Source organism: Saccostrea cucullata, unplaced genomic scaffold (genome assembly GCF_032062105.1).
Source record: "Saccostrea cucullata isolate Sc308-1 unplaced genomic scaffold, CSIRO_AGI_Scuc_v1 ctg1700, whole genome shotgun sequence".
In the NCBI taxonomy this organism is placed as follows: domain Eukaryota; kingdom Metazoa; phylum Mollusca; class Bivalvia; order Ostreida; family Ostreidae; genus Saccostrea; species Saccostrea cuccullata.
In genome coordinates, this window is record NW_026940251.1 from 45,737 (window position 1) to 65,369 (window position 19,633).

Consider the following 19,633-nt stretch of genomic DNA (forward strand, 5'->3'; position numbering starts at 1 on the left):
GACATACCATTAAGTCACGGCGCAGGAAAATCTTCGACGTCACAAGCATTATATATATATGTGATTGAGCTTTCATTTTCTCAACATTTTCCCTTGAGTTCCTGTATAGTTTGAGTTACCTTATCTACTCAACACCAAAACACAATTTATTGTCAAGCTTAAAATCTATTAAACAAGTAAAGAATATTCTTTTTTTTTTGTTTAAAAACGAAAACTACTATATTGGTGACTCTCAATCACGTTCTTTACAGTCCGGATAAAGTTAACTTTTCGTCTATAATCTTCTTCCCGTCCTCCCGTATAGCCTTTTTATAGAGGTCTAACTGTCTAAAATTTCATAATTTTGTGGGCGATTGTCACGAGTAGCCTAGTTTACTACATGTTTTATTATGAATATTTTGCATCTATGTTGCCGATATCTCGAACATTACGCATATTTTAAACAAAGTTTGGTGCGCCGTCAATTCAGGAGACGTCAATTTCACACTCGTTTTCATGGGAATCGCATCAGAGAAAAATCACTATATTTCTGTTAGTACTTCAAATATTACGTCCAAAATCTAAATACATAATAATGGAACAATTTAAAGGTACATTTGAGAAAATTGTTGTTAATCAATGAGTTAAATTTTTGAATTCGCATGCTTTTTCTTCAATTTTTTTGTCGTGCGCCGTACCTCTCAATATCAACATACCGATAATTAGGTCTTTCCACCTTTCTGTGGAAAGACCTATTGATTTTCTTCTGTTTCTTATTAAGGTCTTTCGTCTTCACGGAAGACCTTATAGTGATTCTATTGTTTCTTATTATTATTATTCTTATTTTTTTTGACTTTCTAATTTTGTGCACGCGATTTCTCGAAGACTACTGGATGAAATTACATGAAATTTTCAGGCGAATGTGTTGTTACATGAATTTATTATATTCGAGAGAAAATTTGGAATCTCACTTCCGGTGCCAAGTTACGGACAATCATCTGAAATTAAAATGACATTTTGTCCACGATTAAACTCAAAAACGGTATAAGATATCAATATGAAACTTTCAGGGATTATAGATCGTGATATATACCATCCAGGACGCGACTTTTTGTTAGTCGTCGGTACTTCCTGTCGTTAGGAGAAGCGATTTGAAAATATCGTATTTTCTAACTTTTTTGTTATTCAATATTTTTTATTTATTTTTGGAATATTAATAGTGACCCTTCTATTGATGCTTACTATATACGTTGTTTGAATATTGGTTAATCTGAACTCTAGATAGTAATATTTGAAAATCTGAAGCGGGTCCAAGATGGCGTCTGCCTCTGTCAACACCGCCATTTCGCTAGTACGGGTTTATGGAGGCAGCTGAGCGTTTGATTAAACCATTCTGACATAAGGATACATGAAGTGTAAAAAACTACTTGGACTTTCACGTAGTAGTACGTTGATATTACGTGTCAATCTTAAAACTTAATTTCCGTTTCACTGCTTTAGTTTAACTGGGCTAGATACAATATGTAATGTGTACAATGTGTTAAATATACCTTCTTAACGTCGAAATAAAATAAAGGCGATAAGAACGTTTTATTTATTTAATTTCATTGAAGCTATCACACCTATTTAATAGATCAGTCCAAAGAAAAGGCGCAAATATTTACTCGTGGCGTTTGGCGCGAAATTATCAATAGTGACCCGCCTTTTATAATTCTTAGACAGGTGTCCTGTTGCAAATGTGTATACAAGTATATTTAGAGCATTGCTCCCAATAGCTTGATGGTTTGCGCGTTAATAGATCACGTAGTAATTACGTTACAATTCTGTGTTAAACTAAAGATTTATTCCAGGGTCTTCTCAAACGTCTTCTGTAACTGTTTTTGGGTGGTTCTCAATGTAGGAAAAAAAGACTAAATGAGCAAATGAGATATACCTATTATCATTTGTTTTGCAAGACGGAAAAACAGATCTTAAATCATAGTTATAAGTTATAGTTTTTCAAGAAACAATATCGATGTATGTATATAGTAAGTATAAAACGTATAACCACTGTTTTTCCCATGCACACTTGTGTGATATTAAACGAATAGAAAAGACAAAAATAAGAAAACCATTTTAATAAGATCGTCTAATGGAGTTTATATTAACATTCTTTTCTCAAAGATCTGAATCAAGTTATGGAACATAAATGGTATCTGATTCCTTGACTGTCATAGAGCGAGGCATGTTTTTCGGCGAAACATTTCAACCTTCTTATGAAAGCACTTCTGAGACGGGATATAAAAAAAATTAAATTATAGCCATTTCACTGCTTTTGTGTTACTTTTCTATAGAATGTGTACATGTGTTAATTATATTTTATAAACCTCGAAATGTAGGCTATGAGAACGTTCTTTTTTTTTATTTCATTGAAGCTATCACACCTATTTAATAGATCAGTCCAAAGAAAAGGCGCGAAGATTTAACGTGGCGAAATTATGAATAATGGCTCGTCTTTTATAATTCTTAGACAGGTGTACTGTAGCAAAAGTATACACAAGTACATTTAGAGCAGTACTCCCAATAGCGTAATGGTTAGCGCGTTGGGGATAAAAGGGGAAAAAAGCGGATGGGATTTTCATGCTGGTGACCTGGATTCAATTTGTGACCAAAATTTTTAATCATTTCTCAGCCAGAATCGTACGGAAGACCTCTCGTTGCTCGCAACGAGATCTAATCTAGTTATTATTATTCTTTTTTTTTAGACAAAATTTTGTGCAGGCGATTTCTCGTAAACTATTCGGTGGATTTCAATGAAAATTTAAGGAATTATAGGTCATTATATGAATTTTATATAAAATTTCGTTCGTTCGAAAATTCTCAACCAGTGCCAAGTTATGGGCAATTTCCTGATTTTAAAATGCAATTTTGTCTTCGAATGTTCTCAAAAACGGCTCAAGGTATTAACTGGAGACTTGTTAGAGATGATAGACCATGCGTTGTAGATGTGTAATTTTGCCTTCGTTTGCGTCGTCAGTACTTCGGTCGCTACAGGAAGTGAATTCAGAATGTGCACTTTTTCAACTTTTTTTGTTTTTCAATATTTTTCTTTGATATAATTAATGGTAATTAAGATCCTACTGGAAATGCCAAATATATAATTTATTTTGGAATTGATCAATCCACACACTAGATATTCGCATTTAAAAATCTGAAGCGTGTTTAAGATGGCGGCGGTCTCTGTAAACTCCGCCATTTAGCAAGTCGGGTTCTAGAAGGTCAGCTGAGCGTTTAGATGAATGAAACTTCTACCAAAAAGATTTATGAAATATAAAGGATTCTTTAGATTGCTACATCGCAATTACCCTGCATTGAGTATAGTTTTAATATGAGGTTTCCTCAAACTTCTATTGAAATTGCTTTAGTCTGCATCTCATAGTAGAATACAACATGACTACAAGTGGAAATACGATGTCTACAGTCTTTTGTTTTGCACCAGGGAAAACTTATCCTAAACCATGGTTATAAGAAATAGCTTTTCAAGAAACTTGCCTGACTTAATATTCACTATAATTCTGAAGCAATACTTGACTTCTGTTTATTTTACCTCGCAGGCTTATGACATATTAAATGAATAGGAAAGACAAAAATAAGAAAAAAAACATTTTTTTAAAGATTGTTTATTAAAGGGTATATAAATATTCTTGTAATAAATGCAAGTTATTGAACATGAAGAGTATCAGATTCCTAGACCATCGGAGGGCGAGTGATTTTTTTTCAGTGAAACATTCCAGTCTTTTCATGAACGTCTAACTCATCTCCACTTTGGGGGTAAACAAGATACAAAATTCGTCGAAAATCTTTCCGAATTCACAGCTTTGTTGTTACTTGGCCGTATACGATATTATATTTGTATAATGTGATAAATATACTTTCTTACACTCGAAATTCCGGATTTAAGAACATACATTTCTAATTTTCATTGAAGCTATCAGATCCATTCAATAGATCAAACATTTCAAAGGAATAGCGTGAAGAACTACTTGTGACGTTTGGCACGAAATAATATATCATGGCCGACTTCAGTAGTAGACAAATGGCGAAAATAGTGCAGAAATATATAACATTGGCATGCCTGTGTATGGTTTTGCAAGGAATAAAAAGTTGAATACATATCGAATAAAAGAAAGAAAACAGTATCATCTGTTCATCACTTATAGATTATTTATCCTAAAAATTACTGTTAAAACCCAAGCAACAAATTCCGATGTGATCATCTTGAGCAAGTTTGGCGCGAAGATTTACTCGTGGCGTTTAACGCAAAATTATGAATCGTGACCGCCTTTCATTATTCTAAGACAGATGAATTGTTTCAGAAGTAGTATACAAGTAGATTTAGAGATGTGTTCCCAATAGCGTAACAGTAAGCGCTTTGTATTTCCATGTTGGCGACCCGGGCCAATCTCCTTTGTTTCCATAAAAAGTTTTATCACTTTTTCAGCTCGATTTTGCGGTTTGTTTGTTTTTTTTTCAGAATCGGACGGAAGACCCCTCGTTGCTCGCAACGAGTTTCTTTTCTAGTTATTAGTCTTCTTCCGCTGATTTTTTATTTCGACATTTATCGAAAAGACTTTTTGTTCTTCGTAAAGGTCATTAAAAGTTATTAACAAATTTGATCCAACGCGTATGAACTATGACCGCTTTCGAAGTTATTGCCCATTTCGCAAGAAATGCTTGTTATCGCTACTCCTCCGAAACCGTAAACTGTAGAGGTATGAAACTTTCATCAATGTCTTCAACTACTTAAGAGGACTCTGGAATCTATTCATTGCGAAAGTATTCGATGACTCCTTCATTGAGTTATAGCCCATAAAACTTTTTGAAATTTACAAATAATTAAAAAAATTGAAAAAGAGAAGTTGTCCAGACATGGAACCAACTGCATAAGATTTATTGATCTTTGATCATAAAATTTATGCAAAGGTCAAAGGTCAAGGTCACTCCAAAAATGAGAAAATAAGCATTTTTTATATCTCTTTTGTCTTTTAACATATACTTAATGTCTATGCATCATTAATATGTACTCTTTAAACTGTTTCAAAGATTTCATTTTTGTCCCCTAACATTAACCTCTTTAAAAGTTATTGCCCCTTGTGCTAAAATCCTTGTTATCGCTACTCTTCTGAAACTGTAGATCATAGAGACACCAAACCTTCAATAATGTCTTAAAGGTCTTTAGGCCTAACTTAACTGTATAAATGCAAAAGGATCAAATGACCCTTTATATGAGTTATTGCCCTTTAACTTCTTTATACTTACTATTAAACCTTATAACTTGTATTCTATAAGTCGTAGAAGCATGGGGTCAATTGCATTGTGACCCTTGACCTTTGACCTTAACAAAAAAATCAAGGTCAACGGTCAAGGTAATTCGTTTTAAAATTTTTTATTTTTTCTATGATTTAAGAGAGTTTTTATTTTCTTTTTCACGGAATTTAATTTTTAGGAGTCAGATATAAAAACAAATTTGAAATTCAAATTCAAAGAAGGTGGAAAGACCTCTTATTGTTCTGTGAACAATAAGTCTCCTAGTTTTAGTAGAAACAGTCCGCGTAGTTTTTGAACGGCCCTCTTATGTCGATACTATATGGTGAGCTTAAGATAAAAGATACTTCAGATTCTGACTCTTCAGTTTCATACTTGGATATTTTACGTGAAAAAGACGTAAATAGAAGTCTTAGAACCAAGCTGTATAAAAATGTGATGAGTTTATCATTTCTATCGTCAACTTCCTTTAGTTAAGCAGCAGTATAGGTACGATACCTGCATACAGAATTTGTATACATTTCAACTGTACAATACCTGGAGAGCATGCGCTACGTATGAACAATTTCGTAAAGGAGGTAAATTTTTGACTAACTCGTTGATGAAACAAGAATCCCAGTAGTCTCGAATAATGTCATCATTTCGTAAATTCGGCACAAAAGTCGCAAAGAAAGGTGTAAATTCATACGCCGATGGCTCGAATCCCACTGTGGGACATGGAGACCGGTCCTTTGAATGCGACCGTGTAAACCGAAGTCCCGTATCGCAGTAGGTGCTGGCACGAAAAAAATCTCTCCCGACTGAATAGCCATGAGTGCCGCGTATAGGATAAAATTTGCTGCTCTCCACCGGCAAGTGATGGCGTCTCAATATGAGTAAAACATCTCCAGAAGGATGTTAATAAATATACATTTACAATCAATTCGTAAATTAAACTGTCGATACAATGAAATTGTCGGCAAATACAATTGATTATTGAGTCAAGTGCTGACTGACATGTTTCACACTTATGGTTAGTCCAGTATTTATACACTGAATTGACAAGTGATTTCTCCGTTATTTCCCGATCATGACAATGAGTACGCGGCGGGTGTGACTGGTTGGCAGGGGATGCTCGCTCCTCTATGGCACCTGATCCCAATTCTGATCTCTTGGAAGTCCTTTCTTGTTCTGTTCCTAGTTTGTATTGTTTGATGGAATTTGATATGAAATACTGTTTATTATTATATACCCATCAATTTCCTTGTTTTTGTTACTGTTAATTTTACAGAGTTTGATCCGATTTTCCGGATCACCACACTGTGGTTTTCTGAATCCATATCACCACTCTCTGAAACTGATGACGTAGTACGCAAAAACATGACGTTATTTTTCTTGCGCGTTAAAAAGTCCCTTGTTATTATGCTTTGTATTATGTACAAATATTATACAATTGATCTATAAAGTTTTATTATGCTATATTTAGCTAGTTATGAGGGGGTATATAATAAATATATCATTATAACAGTAACTTGATCCGAAGAGCCGTATCATGTCTCGTTGACAGGCGCGGATCATCAGATCAAACTCGACGCTTCGCGTCTCGTTAGATCTGATGATCCGCGCCTGTCAACTCGACGTGATACGACCCTTCGGATCAAGTTACTGTTATAATAATATATATTTATCTCCATATATTTCATACATCCCCTTAGTAACTCAGTCAATATTCACTTACCTAGTGCTCACATGTAAACGTGTAAAACAAAAAAAAAACATTTAAAATCAATCTAATCTCTCTGTAACTTTATTCTTACCTCTTGGATCTGAAGACTTTTTAGCTGTAAAAAGGAAGAAAAAAGGAATTTTAGTTTATTTCCTTAATAAAAAAAATCAGTAATAGATACATGTATATCCAAAATTTAAATGACGTCTCAGTAATCGGATAACAATATAAAAAAAATGAAAAGAAAACACAAGATGACAAGACAACACACACACAAAAAAAACACTAAAGAAAACAAAAAAAGAACTTTGCACAAATGTTATCTCATTTGTTACAACTTGATAGAGAATTTCCTGAACATCAAAACAAAAAACTGGAATCTAAATTGACCTCAGAGTGTCAGAAAGCATTCAATCATCTAAAAGAAAAATTGACTTCTCCTCCATTATTGGCTTATGCAGAACTCAGTGAATTGTTTCTATTGGACGTAGATGCCAGCATAAATTGATTAAGAGTCGTCCTATCCCCAAAAGAAGAGGAAAATTACGAGTAATTGCGTACACAAGTAAAACGCTGAAAGCAAAAGAACGTAAAATGAAAAACTCGAGGAGAATGAAATTAGAATAACTGGCATTAAAATAAAGATTTAAAGAAAAATTCCAGGATTTGCAAACACATTTACAGTATACATGTACATGGATAAAACCAATTTGTGCTATTTATTCTCAGCAAAATTTGGTGCTTAGGAGCAACGCTGGGCGTCACAACTTGCTAATTATGACTTCGATATCAAATACTGCTCTTGAAAATATAACACAAATGCTGATGTACTATCGACATTACAGTCGTAGCAATCAGAATGGACTCCAATCCATTTAAGTTAGCGCGGAATTCTTTGAAATAGCTTGATTTACTTGATAGGGAAATGGTATGGTAAAGATATTAAAGCTATTTAGTTAATGAATATCCTTGTCCTTGTTACAAGAATCTTAATATCTATATTTAAAAAAAAATTGTGTAAAAATGACAAGGTCCTGTCAGCAGGAGTGTGCATCGTCGTTTAGTGTCAAATAAAAACATGATGAAAATTGTGATTTAAATATGTCTTCAAAAACAAGGCTCGTCTCTGATAGACATGCTAATTGTTTTATTTTCTGTATGTACCGGAAGGTGAAAAAAATAATATTCAGAAAGACGACAAAAGATGGAAATAAAAAAGTGTAGCAAGTCCTAGAAAGTTTAAATATTATTGTAAACAGCACTTGGGTTATTTGTATAGTTTCTGTTTGTGTGCTGAACAAAAACCAATAAAGACAAGCCCATATAACTGTCAAGTGAACTAGTCAAACACCGTTAAATATTTCAGGAAAGGAAGAATTTTCACCATGTAAGAATTTTTCGCGAGAAATGGAAACATTTGATTTTCTGAATAAGTAGGTTATTTTCTAATGACTTTTTTCTTTGTCCCGAGGAAGGGACAGGGCGTCCCGAAAATTTGACAATTTTTATATCTACAAATTCTCATGATAATGCGACAAGACAATTCTACGAAAGCCCAGAAGGCTCATTCGAGATTCGAGATTCGAAATACGAGATTCGAGATTCGAAATACGAGATTCGAAATTCGAGTTTCGAGATTCAAGATCTAAAATAATCAATCAAAATGCGGTTTGAGATTCAATTACTCCCCTGTATTATTTTTTACTATCAAAAAAATCGTTGAGTATTTTAATACCGAGGAGGTCATTTGATTAAATTACAACGCAAGAAAAAGTGTTATATATTATCAAAACGAAATTTAAATAAATATTGAATTTTGGTCTGCAAGATATGCTTAATTAATTTATAATAGCTTCTTAAATGTCATAAGAGATTTATTTAAAGAAAATATATATTTCGTGTTATCTACTTTGGATACAGGGTTGTTGACATGATAGTAACCTTAAAATAGATTAACAGTACATACATCCCCCCTTTTTTCCAAACATATTTTTTTTTACTATTGAAAATGTTCATCGAAAGGCCGGTTGCATGCCCCTCCCGCTCCACTGTTTTGGTACAGTGGTGCAGTATAGTCCAAGAAGTTTATGTAGTAGTGTATTAAAAAAATTAGGTACTAAATGAAGTTGGACCCCCCCCCCCCCCGCCCCCTTTCACGCCCCGAAATAGGATTTTCGGGTTTGGACAAATTTTTTCTGTCAAAAAATTGTCAGTTTTTTTTTCAGGTTTGAAATAATATTTTTGTCCTCCCTCCCCCTCCCCCAACCCCACTTTCAAAATCGATGTTAGTACTACGGGTTTCAAGGTGGACAGTGTTTGTGACACGGTATTAGAAAGTGGCCAGTGACCAAGTTTATGAAACCAATAAACAGCCCCTTAATTTCGGATGGCTGACACATGCATGCTTAATAAAGATAATGACCCATTGGAAATAATAAATTTAAAAAAATCATTGTTAATCCCCCTATCCCCACCCCAACCTCGAAAAATAGGGGTTATCTTGGTAATTGGAAGTTATTTTTGAATGGACATAAACATATAGTTACTGTTTTCAATATAGTATACTATATCGGAAAAATATTACGGGAATGGCCAAGTGGGAGGGGGGGGGGTGCAAATGTGTGGTTATCAACATTCATTGTTAATCTTGCGATATCTTGCGATGCATAGATACAATAAATATATATTCGATAATTATTGAAAAGGAAACCGCTCGGGTCTCGCCCGACTTGGTCAAAGACTCAAATATACTAGTAAAACCATAATGCTCATTTCATTGGGGGAAGGGGGGGGGCAGCCATACATTTTCAGTTTTCAACTACTTAAAATTTCTTGACAACCAAAAACAAAGCAAAAAAAGTCATCGGATGTTTTTTATTGAGGGGGCACAGAATTGAGGGGCACAAGCATATAGTAGTTATGAATTCTATAGTATTTTATATATCGGCAAAATTATCAAATTATGGGGGGGGGGCACAATGTAAAGAAATTTACCCTCATCATTGAGCCTATTTCATATAAATAATATCTCCCTCATCAATGTTCTTATTAGAAAAAAATGTCGATTTAAGAATACATATATCTTTTTTTCTTTTATTATCATTTAAGCAAATGACCCATTAGATATGAATATATTCAACGATTTCTTGATAGTAAAACATAAAAAAGGGGAGTAATCAAAATTGAACCTGTCTTTTGATTGGTTAATTTGGATCTTAAATCTCGATACTCGAATCTCGAATTTCGAATCTCATATTTCGAATCTCGAATATTGAATCTCGAATGAGCCTTCTGGGCTTTCGTACAATTCTGGCTATTTGAAGCTCGTTTTTGCTTAACCTCTTGTATAAATTATTAAAAACACAATTCAGTAAAAATGTAATTTATTCAAATAACAAACACAAATGACTAAGAATAAAATCTACAACACATATTACAACAAGTTATATGACAATTAATTGGCTTGGCTTAAAACAAAATATATAGTTAATCAAAAATTGACTAGTTAAACATACAGATTAGTCACTAGATGACATATTTTTTCCTAATCGCATGACACAAAATTTAAAACAGCCCCGCCAATAATATAATGGTTAAAAAAACTCTTAAAAAGCAAAAGGGTGGTGCACAAAAAAGCCAGCACACCAAATTAAACACGTTTTCTTTTTTTTTCTTTCTTCAATAAATTAACAAGTTATGTTAACAAGGAAATTAATCAAAATAGGGTGGTGGAGGGGAAAAGGTGGTTGCTGATAATTTGTGTGGCTTCTTTGATAAGAATTAACCGCGTGATACGTATAACTTCATTTAATTGGTCCAAACTATAAAATCTACCCGTAAATGCAAGGGGCACTCCAAAGGGAAGTAATTGTATGAAAAATTACATAAGCTATAAAAATTATAACAATTTGTATATAAAACAAGTTATTGTATTAAAAAATGTTTATTTATATCCACAAATTTTCCTGATAATGCAACAAGACAATTCTTAATATTCGATGCTAGTTTTTGCTTAACCTCTTGTACAAATTATTAAAAACACAATTTAGTGAAACTGTCATTTATTCAAAAAACAAATGCCTAAAAATAAAATCTACAATACATATTACAACAAGTTATATTACAGTAAATTGATTGGGCTTAAAAAAAAATATACAGTTAATGACAAATTGACTAGACAAACATACAGATTAGTCACCATATAACATAATTTTTCCTAATCACTATGATAAATGTACAATATAACGCCAAATGTGCACCCGAAAAACTGGCCTACTGCAGTGTCCATGACAAGTTTAGAAGTTAGTGGGAACAGCAGTCAAACCTGGTCTATCCAGTTCAATATGTTCAAAACATAATAAAAAAAATATGTAAGCATTGCAAAAAAATTGGACGGAAACTAGTACGAAAATTTGTAGATTGTTTGAACGATTATAGTGAAAATGAATTGATTCTTACGTATACTGCATTTGAATGCCATTAATGGGATGCTGAATAAAACTTTCAGAAAACCCAATCGGGCGGCTTCCATTGTCGCACAAAGCTAATTTCAAATTTGAAACTACGAATGAACGTGAGACTGCTGCACCCGATTTAAATAAAAATAATTGGCAAGATTTATGATTGAAAGTACAAGTCTACAAATATAAGGCATGAGCAGGACAAATTTTAACATCCCAGGTAGCACAAAACATTTTCAAAACATTTTATTGGTGTTGTAAAAGGGTTTTTTCGAAACATTTCAGACTAAACATTTTAAAAATGTTTTTAAAACATTTCCTCTTCTCATTTAAACATTTAAAAAACATTTTAAAAATGTTTTTAAGAAGCTTATGATTAAATCGTTTTGAAACCTTTCTCTAAAATGTTTTTGAAACGTTTTAAAAATGTTTCAAAAGGTATGTTTAGCTTTCATATATCAAGGTTTTTACATTACGTTTTAAAAACGTTCTAAAAACATGAAATGAAACATTCCTTTTTCATAAATCTGAAACATTGCATAAATACGTTTCTGAAACATTTGGAAAGAACGTTTTCAAAATGTTTTTGAAACATTCTTAATTCATTTAAGGGTATTTATAGCTTTCAAATATAAAAGATCTTATAAAACGTTTTAAAAACGTTCTTAAAACATGAAATGAAACATTCTTTTTGTATAAATCGGAAACTTTGCATATACGTTTCTGAAACATTTGTAAGGAACATTTTAAAAATATTTTTTAAACATTCTTAATATCGCTGTTATTTAAAAACAAAAATTAATTCCGGATATTTTTCGGCCTAGGTAGTGAAAATGTTTATTTAAAACATTAACTAAAATAATTATTTTCACTACAATTGAAACATTTTAATTATAGTTTTTGTAACATTTTTGGGAAACATTTTCAAAATGTTTTTGAAACATTTATGTAATAGCGGCATAATTTAATTCATTTAGTAACTTTAAGAGTATGTTGTGAGAATGATCTTAGAACATTCAATTTAATGTGTTTTCTTTTTTCAAAGACTTCATTTTTCATATTTTCAAAATGTTCTTAAAACATTCAAATAATGTATGATTGCGATTTTCCTAAAATTTAGTTTATGAAGAAAAAAAAGAATATATAGAAAGAATAGTGTTGAAATGAGGAATTGTATTAATTTTTTAATTGAAAGATTTTTTCCGGTATTTTATAATGATTTCTAGTTTTAGCTTATTGATTAAACAGACATAATTTATAAAGTCCTTTGCTGAAACAAATCAAAAAATCAATAAATGAAAGGATAGGCAAACAAACAAAAAATTAAAACATAAATAAATGTATAAAATCATAAGCATTAAATAAAACTCTTAAATGTCTTTTTTTTTTTTTTTAAAATTGTTCTTCATCAAATCTGTGATCCACTCCCAGAATTTTACTCTGAGGCATTAGATAGGGATTGACAGTGTCATGATAACCTGTTATGCAATTCTCCTGCTGGGTAGCGTGTTACACAGAGTAAAGTGGTTTGCTGCTTATCTAGGCCAAATTTTGAATTCTGGTAAACAAGATGTGCGCGCTTACTCCGTACCGATCTGAATGAGAAGACTTTGCATCATATAAACCACAATAATAACCTCGGGATTTATTAACTTTGAATGGTAAGAATTATTCCTTTATCATAAGCTTTAAAAGATCATTTAAAAACGACTTTTATACTACCAGTGCATGATCAATAACTTTGTACAAATGTATGTAGCAATGACAAAGCGTTAAGCTAGGTTATATGTATACATATTTAATTTGAATATTTCATTCTTAAGGCAACACGATTATATCCTTGATTCAAGTATTCGTTGTCTTTGTGAAATGTTAATCATCAAACAATATGTTGATTTAAAAATGAAATTTCTTTACAGCATGGTGTTGGTTGCATCATCCGTATTTTCAAATTCCCACATTCAAAAGACCCGCCTTTGTTGAAGGCAAAGGTGTACGTAAATACTATTACTCTTCAATAATATTGTCATAGTAATTATTTTTCTGCTTTTTTCAATGCAAATGAGGAAAGAAATTAAATTTGATATAATTATTTAATATATTTTTTTGTATATTTTCATTGATCATCTTAAGATACATTAGATGTAGAATGCTGATGATACAAACACAATTTTCCTTATCTTTACAGATTGTGCTATTCTTTCCGAGGGGCAGATTCCTTATCAGCCTTTTCAGTGATTGTGATTCTAACTTAGTCTTATAGATCCGCCACTCTGTTCGACCTATACAGTGAACATAGGATTTCTGTGATTCTGTTCTTTTAAAATTCAGTGAATGGATTAGACGCCTTTTTCAACCTTTAAAAACCCGGTGATTTAAAAGAAAATAAATTAAAACTTGTACTGAGAATGGAATTTAAATGTGATTAACATATTGAATATGGGTTTGTATTAAAGGTTCAAAAATTAAATATAATTTGTGTTTATTTCTTTTGAAATATAAATATATCATTATTTTATGAGAAAAATTAAAAATTCAGGAAAAATACTTTTGTAACCTCGACTTTAATGTTTTGAAAACGTTTTAAAAACCAAACAATTTAAACGTGAATAAAACATTTTTGAAAATGTTTTTGTTACATTTAAAAACAATTTTATGATAACATTTGATGAAATACTGTAGAAGCACAAATTTTCGTGGGGATAAAATTTCGTTGATTTGTCATCAAAAATAATTTCGTGGGCATTTAATTTCGTTGTTTGAGAGTAAGCCTATTCAATATATAGTCATATAAAATTTCGTGTGGGATTTAATTTCGTTGATAATTGTTAACAACGAAATAAACGAAATTTAATCCCCCACGAATATTTGTGCTTTTACAGTATTTTGTAAAATGTTTTAAAAACATTTAAAAGACCATACAAAATAACGTGATTAAAACATTGTTAAAAAAAATGTTTTTGTAACATTTTAAGAAAATGTTCCGGAAACATTTGCTGAAATATTTCACTAGAATGTTTTGAAAACGTTTAAAAAACCATACAAATTCACGTGATTATAACATTATTGAAAATGCTTTTGCAATATTTTAAGAAAATGTTCTGACAACATTTTGCTGAAATATTTCACTAAAATGTTTAAAAAACATTTAAAAAACCATACAAAATCACGTGATTAAAACATTGTTAAAAAAAATGTTTTTGTAACATTTTAAGAAAATGTTCCGGAAACATTTGCTGAAATATTTCACTGGAATGTTTTGAAAACGTTTAAAAAACCATACAAATTCACGTGATTATAACATTATTGAAAATGCTTTTGCAATATTTTAAGAAAATGTTCTGACAACATTTTGCTGAAATATTTCACTAAAATGTTTTAAAAACATTTAAAAAACCATACAAAATCACGTGATTAAAACATTTTTATGCCCCCCTTCGAAGATGGGAGGGCATATTGCTTTGCTGCTGTCTGTCGGTCTGTCGGTCCGTCGGTCTGTCGGTCCACTTAGTTTCCGTTCATTTTCTTTGCAACCGTTGCACATACTGAAATGAAATTTGGTATTCAGATATATCACATAAATATCTAGGTCAAGTTCTGTTTTAGGTATGTTTGCACCATTTTTGATAGAGTTATGCCCCTTGGACTTAGAAAAATTCCAATTATTTGCAGTTTCCGTTCATTTTCTATGCAACCGTTGCATATACTGAATGGAATTTGGTATACAGATATATCACATTAATATCTAGGTCAAGTTCTGTTTTAGGTATGTTTGCACCATTTTTGACAGAGTTATGCCGCTTGGACTTAGAAAAATTCCAATTATTTGCAGTTTCCGTTCATTTTCTTCACAACTGTTGCACATGCTGAGATGAAATTTAGTATACAGATTTATCAGATGAATATCTAGGTCAAGTTCTGTTTTGGGTACAGTCGTGCAATTTTTGACAGAGTTTTACCCCTTGGACTTGGAAAAATTCCAATTAGGGGGGAGGGGGCATAAGTGTTTTACAAACATCTCTTGTTTAAAATGTTTCCGCAACATTTTGAAAATGTTTTAAAAACATTTTAAAAAAATGTTTTTGTGTTATCTGGGATCTTTACTCGACGATAGCAGAATTATGACAGGTTAGTTGATTTTCATGTGTTGAAATATAGGAACCTGATTTGTACCCTTTGATCTTTGACAAAACTAAGATCGGCTCTTTTGATAACCTTAGTAGCATGCTCTTTATCTTGTACAACTAATTCGCTTAAGCGAAAGAATCTATGAAAGGCTAAAAGAAAAAAAGAAACGAAGCATAACAATATTTTTGTTATCAGACACTTAATAAAAGAATAGGCTTCAAGTTGGTGATAGGCTTTCTAGTATCTAGAGAGGTTTTTAACTGTTGACAGCATTTCAAGATTTTGCGAACCACAAAATGGAGTGTCGTGTCATTAACGCTGCAGAGTTTATGTACATAGCTTTTGGCGGACACATGGGATGTAATTGCAGAAGCAATAAGGTTTTGAAAGTGCAAATGACAGATAGAATTGGAAATCAAGATTGGAGAGCAAGGAAAAGTGTATGAGGAATCCGAATTGCTACGATAACTCAAAAGTAATGTCCAGCTCCGCAAATAAGCTCTTCTAGTAGAAGGTGCTATGGCTGAGACCAGTAACTGGAGGCTTCTAGTGGTTAAATGACCACCATCTGTGACGGGAGAGGGATTGGTAGAGGATTTAACTATGGGCCTATTGCTTTGGTTTCATGAAATTTAAAACTTTACAAGTGGTCAGCAACAACATTTGATTTTCAAGGAAGGTGCTTAGCTCTAAAAAGAAACTTGAAATAAAGACCTGCAATCACAAGACGGTGCACTAATCTCATGAGGGTTTCATATTTGCTCGATTGTTTGTTAATAATTTCAATCACAGCCATATTATCAGAAAAAATAGTATTTTATTGTTTCTCATTTTTTGAAACTGGGAATTATTGGAATTGCAATTGGAAATAGTACTTTATTGCTATTTGGTATGATTTGTGTTCTTCCACGTGCACCCAATGGGCTACAAACCATTGTGAACCTAAATTAGCTGCAACCCTAATGAGCCAGAAGCAGCAGTTACATTGTAACAGGTTAAATTTGTATGACGCTGTCCATTCCTCTTAGGGGATAATTGACGTGCCATTGAAATATACAGTGAAATCATGTCATGCTTTGATATCCACCTCGCTTCTGAATTCTGTCTGATATAATGATTTGCGTTGTCTACGTTACAAGTAAAGTCTATAAGACGTCTAAAAAATGCACTACCAGGAACCACAACTGAACACGTGAAATTTAACAATTTAATGAATGATTTAAAACTCGAAGAGAAATTTTCTTTTGCTAGTAGATAAGTATATGGAGATAACGAACAGTATTCAATCTCAAAGTCAATTAAACAATACAAAATAGGAGCAGAGATAACACAGATCTCCAAAACATCAGAGGTGGGATCAGATGCCATGGAGGAGTGAACACCCCCTGCTGACCTTTCACACTCGTCGTGTGCTCCTTGTCATGATCAGGAAATAACGGAAAAAATCCGTCGTCAATTCAGTGTATAAATAATGGACTAACAATTAGTATGAAAAACGTCAGTCAGCATTTGACTCAATAATAAATCGTATTTGCTGACAAGGTCATTGTAATGACTTGCGTAATGATGACTTTAAACGAGACTGCTGATATTCTTGTTTCATCAACTTGCTTGTCAATAATTTACCTCGTTTTAGAAATTGTTCATAGGAAGAACATGCTATTGCAAGAGCAGCTTTGAGTTTATCTAATTTATCAGATGGATTAGAGTCTACTTTCAATCTTACCAGAGTCAACTTTAATTCCATAAATGGTCAATGTTGTTGTGTGGAAAACTGTTTTTGATTGTTTGATTGGTATTCCAATACTCTTCCACATTTTTTCGAAATTAAGTAATTATTGCAAGCATTTTTCTGATTTGGGGGAGCAATGAAAAAGAAATCATCGATTCATGCCATTTATGATTATGAAATGATTTATATGCTTATAAAAAATTTTAAACACATTCAAGCCAAGCATTTATCATACACAGCTGCATAGACATAACATAAAATGCCTGAAAAATGCATTCGTCTAAATTGACATGGCGTAAAAATGCACTATAAAATCAAATACACCATAGTTTACAAGGTGTAAAAATCTTCTTTTAAATAAAAATGCATCCGCCATAATTGACACAGCGTAAAAATCCATTGTAAATTTGCATCTGCCGTAATTGTATTCACCATAAATGATGTGGCTTTAATTTTTGATACAAAATTTGACTTACAGTGCCATTGTTTGTCAAATTTAAGATTGATGTGAATAAACTTCATAACGTAAATTAATTAAAATTGATATATCAATTTAAATGATTCGAGTTAATAATCTGAATAAACACGAACTTCATGACCATGATAAGAACATGGTAAAAGTTCAGGGCATATAAGTAATTAATATGTTTTAGCTGAAGCCAAAAACAAAAAAGCCTAAATTTTTGAAAATATAATAAATTGGTGCATAGGTAACAGTGTAAATTTTTACATAACTTGTCTGAGCATGAAGGTGCAGGTACAATGTAGTATTTCACTTTTGATGCTTTGGGCATATTTCTGCATGGAACGGGCATTTTCTCTTGGATTCTTTACATGGACACCAACTAATGATAGGTGGGGCACACTCGGATCCTTTCAGAATCCATAGTCATGCCAAACCTCAAGTTTGTGTCCGAGTTTACACAAATCAATTTTAACAAGACAGTCAGTTCTCTAACTCTGTTGTTGTAATCTGGATCTGTAACTTGTGGTGACCTAAAGAGGACTTGGCCAATAATCACAACTTTCACCTTTTCCGCAACGATCAAAAAAGAAGCAAACGATGCTATTCTAATGGCATCTCTTTCACTGGAATCGATGAATCACATTAAGTCATTGCTTCCGATTTGTAAAAAAAAAAACAAACCCAAACATCTTAATCCACGAAGTTCGTCAAATTTGAGCTGTTAGATAATTTCCAGATGGATTTACAATGTACCTCCTCTCGCTCGAAATTCAAAAGAGAATTGTAAAGGCTAAAGTCTCAAATTGTTATATTCAGGTGTTGTCAACACAAAATCTCGCAAACGTTGTATTATCGAGTGTCCAAGAATTACCACTTTTACCCGTCACGCAGCGATGATTACATCGAGTGTCTATTTATAGATGAAACAGCATTTCTGCTGACCGCTAGGGGGAGGTAACGAACTATAATTCTAAATCAGTGGAAGTTCTGAATTGTTGATATTGCTCTTGGAATAGAAAATCAAAACATCGGGTCGTGAGTTATGCTTGTAATACTTTCCTGGGGAATGGCATTGTCCGAACAAGGTAAATATAATTTTTGTAGGTTTATAGAAAGCTATTCTTTTTCAGTTTTTATATGTTACGACTTGAAAACTCAATTCTAAATGCAGGTGTTTGAATTGTCAAAGAGAAAAAATAATATTTAAGAAATAAATAACAAGTTTATAAACTTCAATGGGAATTGAAGTGGGTCGATCACGTGATCAAATCCTGTGAAGGCCGAAGATTTGATCACGTACCGACCCACTTCAATTCCCATTGAAGTTTATAAACTTGTTATTTATTACTTATATATACATTTGAGACAGACAATTGAATATTTTCGAATTTAAATTATTGCACTAACCGTCCGTCGTAGAATTTGAAAAATGACGCAAGGTGTAAATCGGTTTGCATGGCGGTTACGCTTCGAATTCATTAGGCTAAGGAATCTATTTCGAAGGGAATATTTCGTGAAAGGCTTCTTGTGATCAGTTATAGTGAACAGATTGTTGTCTGGGAATATTTTTATTCAAGAAAATTCATAATCGATGCTGAAAAGACACAAGGAACACATCCGACGTTTGATGATAAAAAGTTGGAGGAATTTCGGTCGCCGGAAAGGGATGGATGGATCCGATGGATTGAGACACTTGTCCGAGCCAGTTAATTTGCAATTTGATCAAAAACATTCTATGATTTCAGTAACTAAAGGCATACTTATCGTAAAACACTGATAAACACGGAGACACTGCATGGCGACAGCTTGACATTGAAATACGAAAACGTCGAGGAGTTTGGCAGCTGTTCATGGCATGA

At 32.6% G+C, this 19,633-nt stretch overlaps 1 long non-coding RNA gene across 1 annotated transcript in view; it reads right to left on the minus strand.

Moving 5' to 3' along the window:
• Nucleotides 1-19,633, minus strand: part of LOC134255038 (uncharacterized) — a 72,531-nt gene that overhangs the window by 28,779 nt on the left and 24,119 nt on the right. The window contains exon 3 of the long non-coding RNA XR_009989433.1: nucleotides 7,080-7,103. This is a non-coding gene — a long non-coding RNA (uncharacterized LOC134255038). The remainder of the gene's footprint in view (nucleotides 1-7,079; nucleotides 7,104-19,633) is intronic.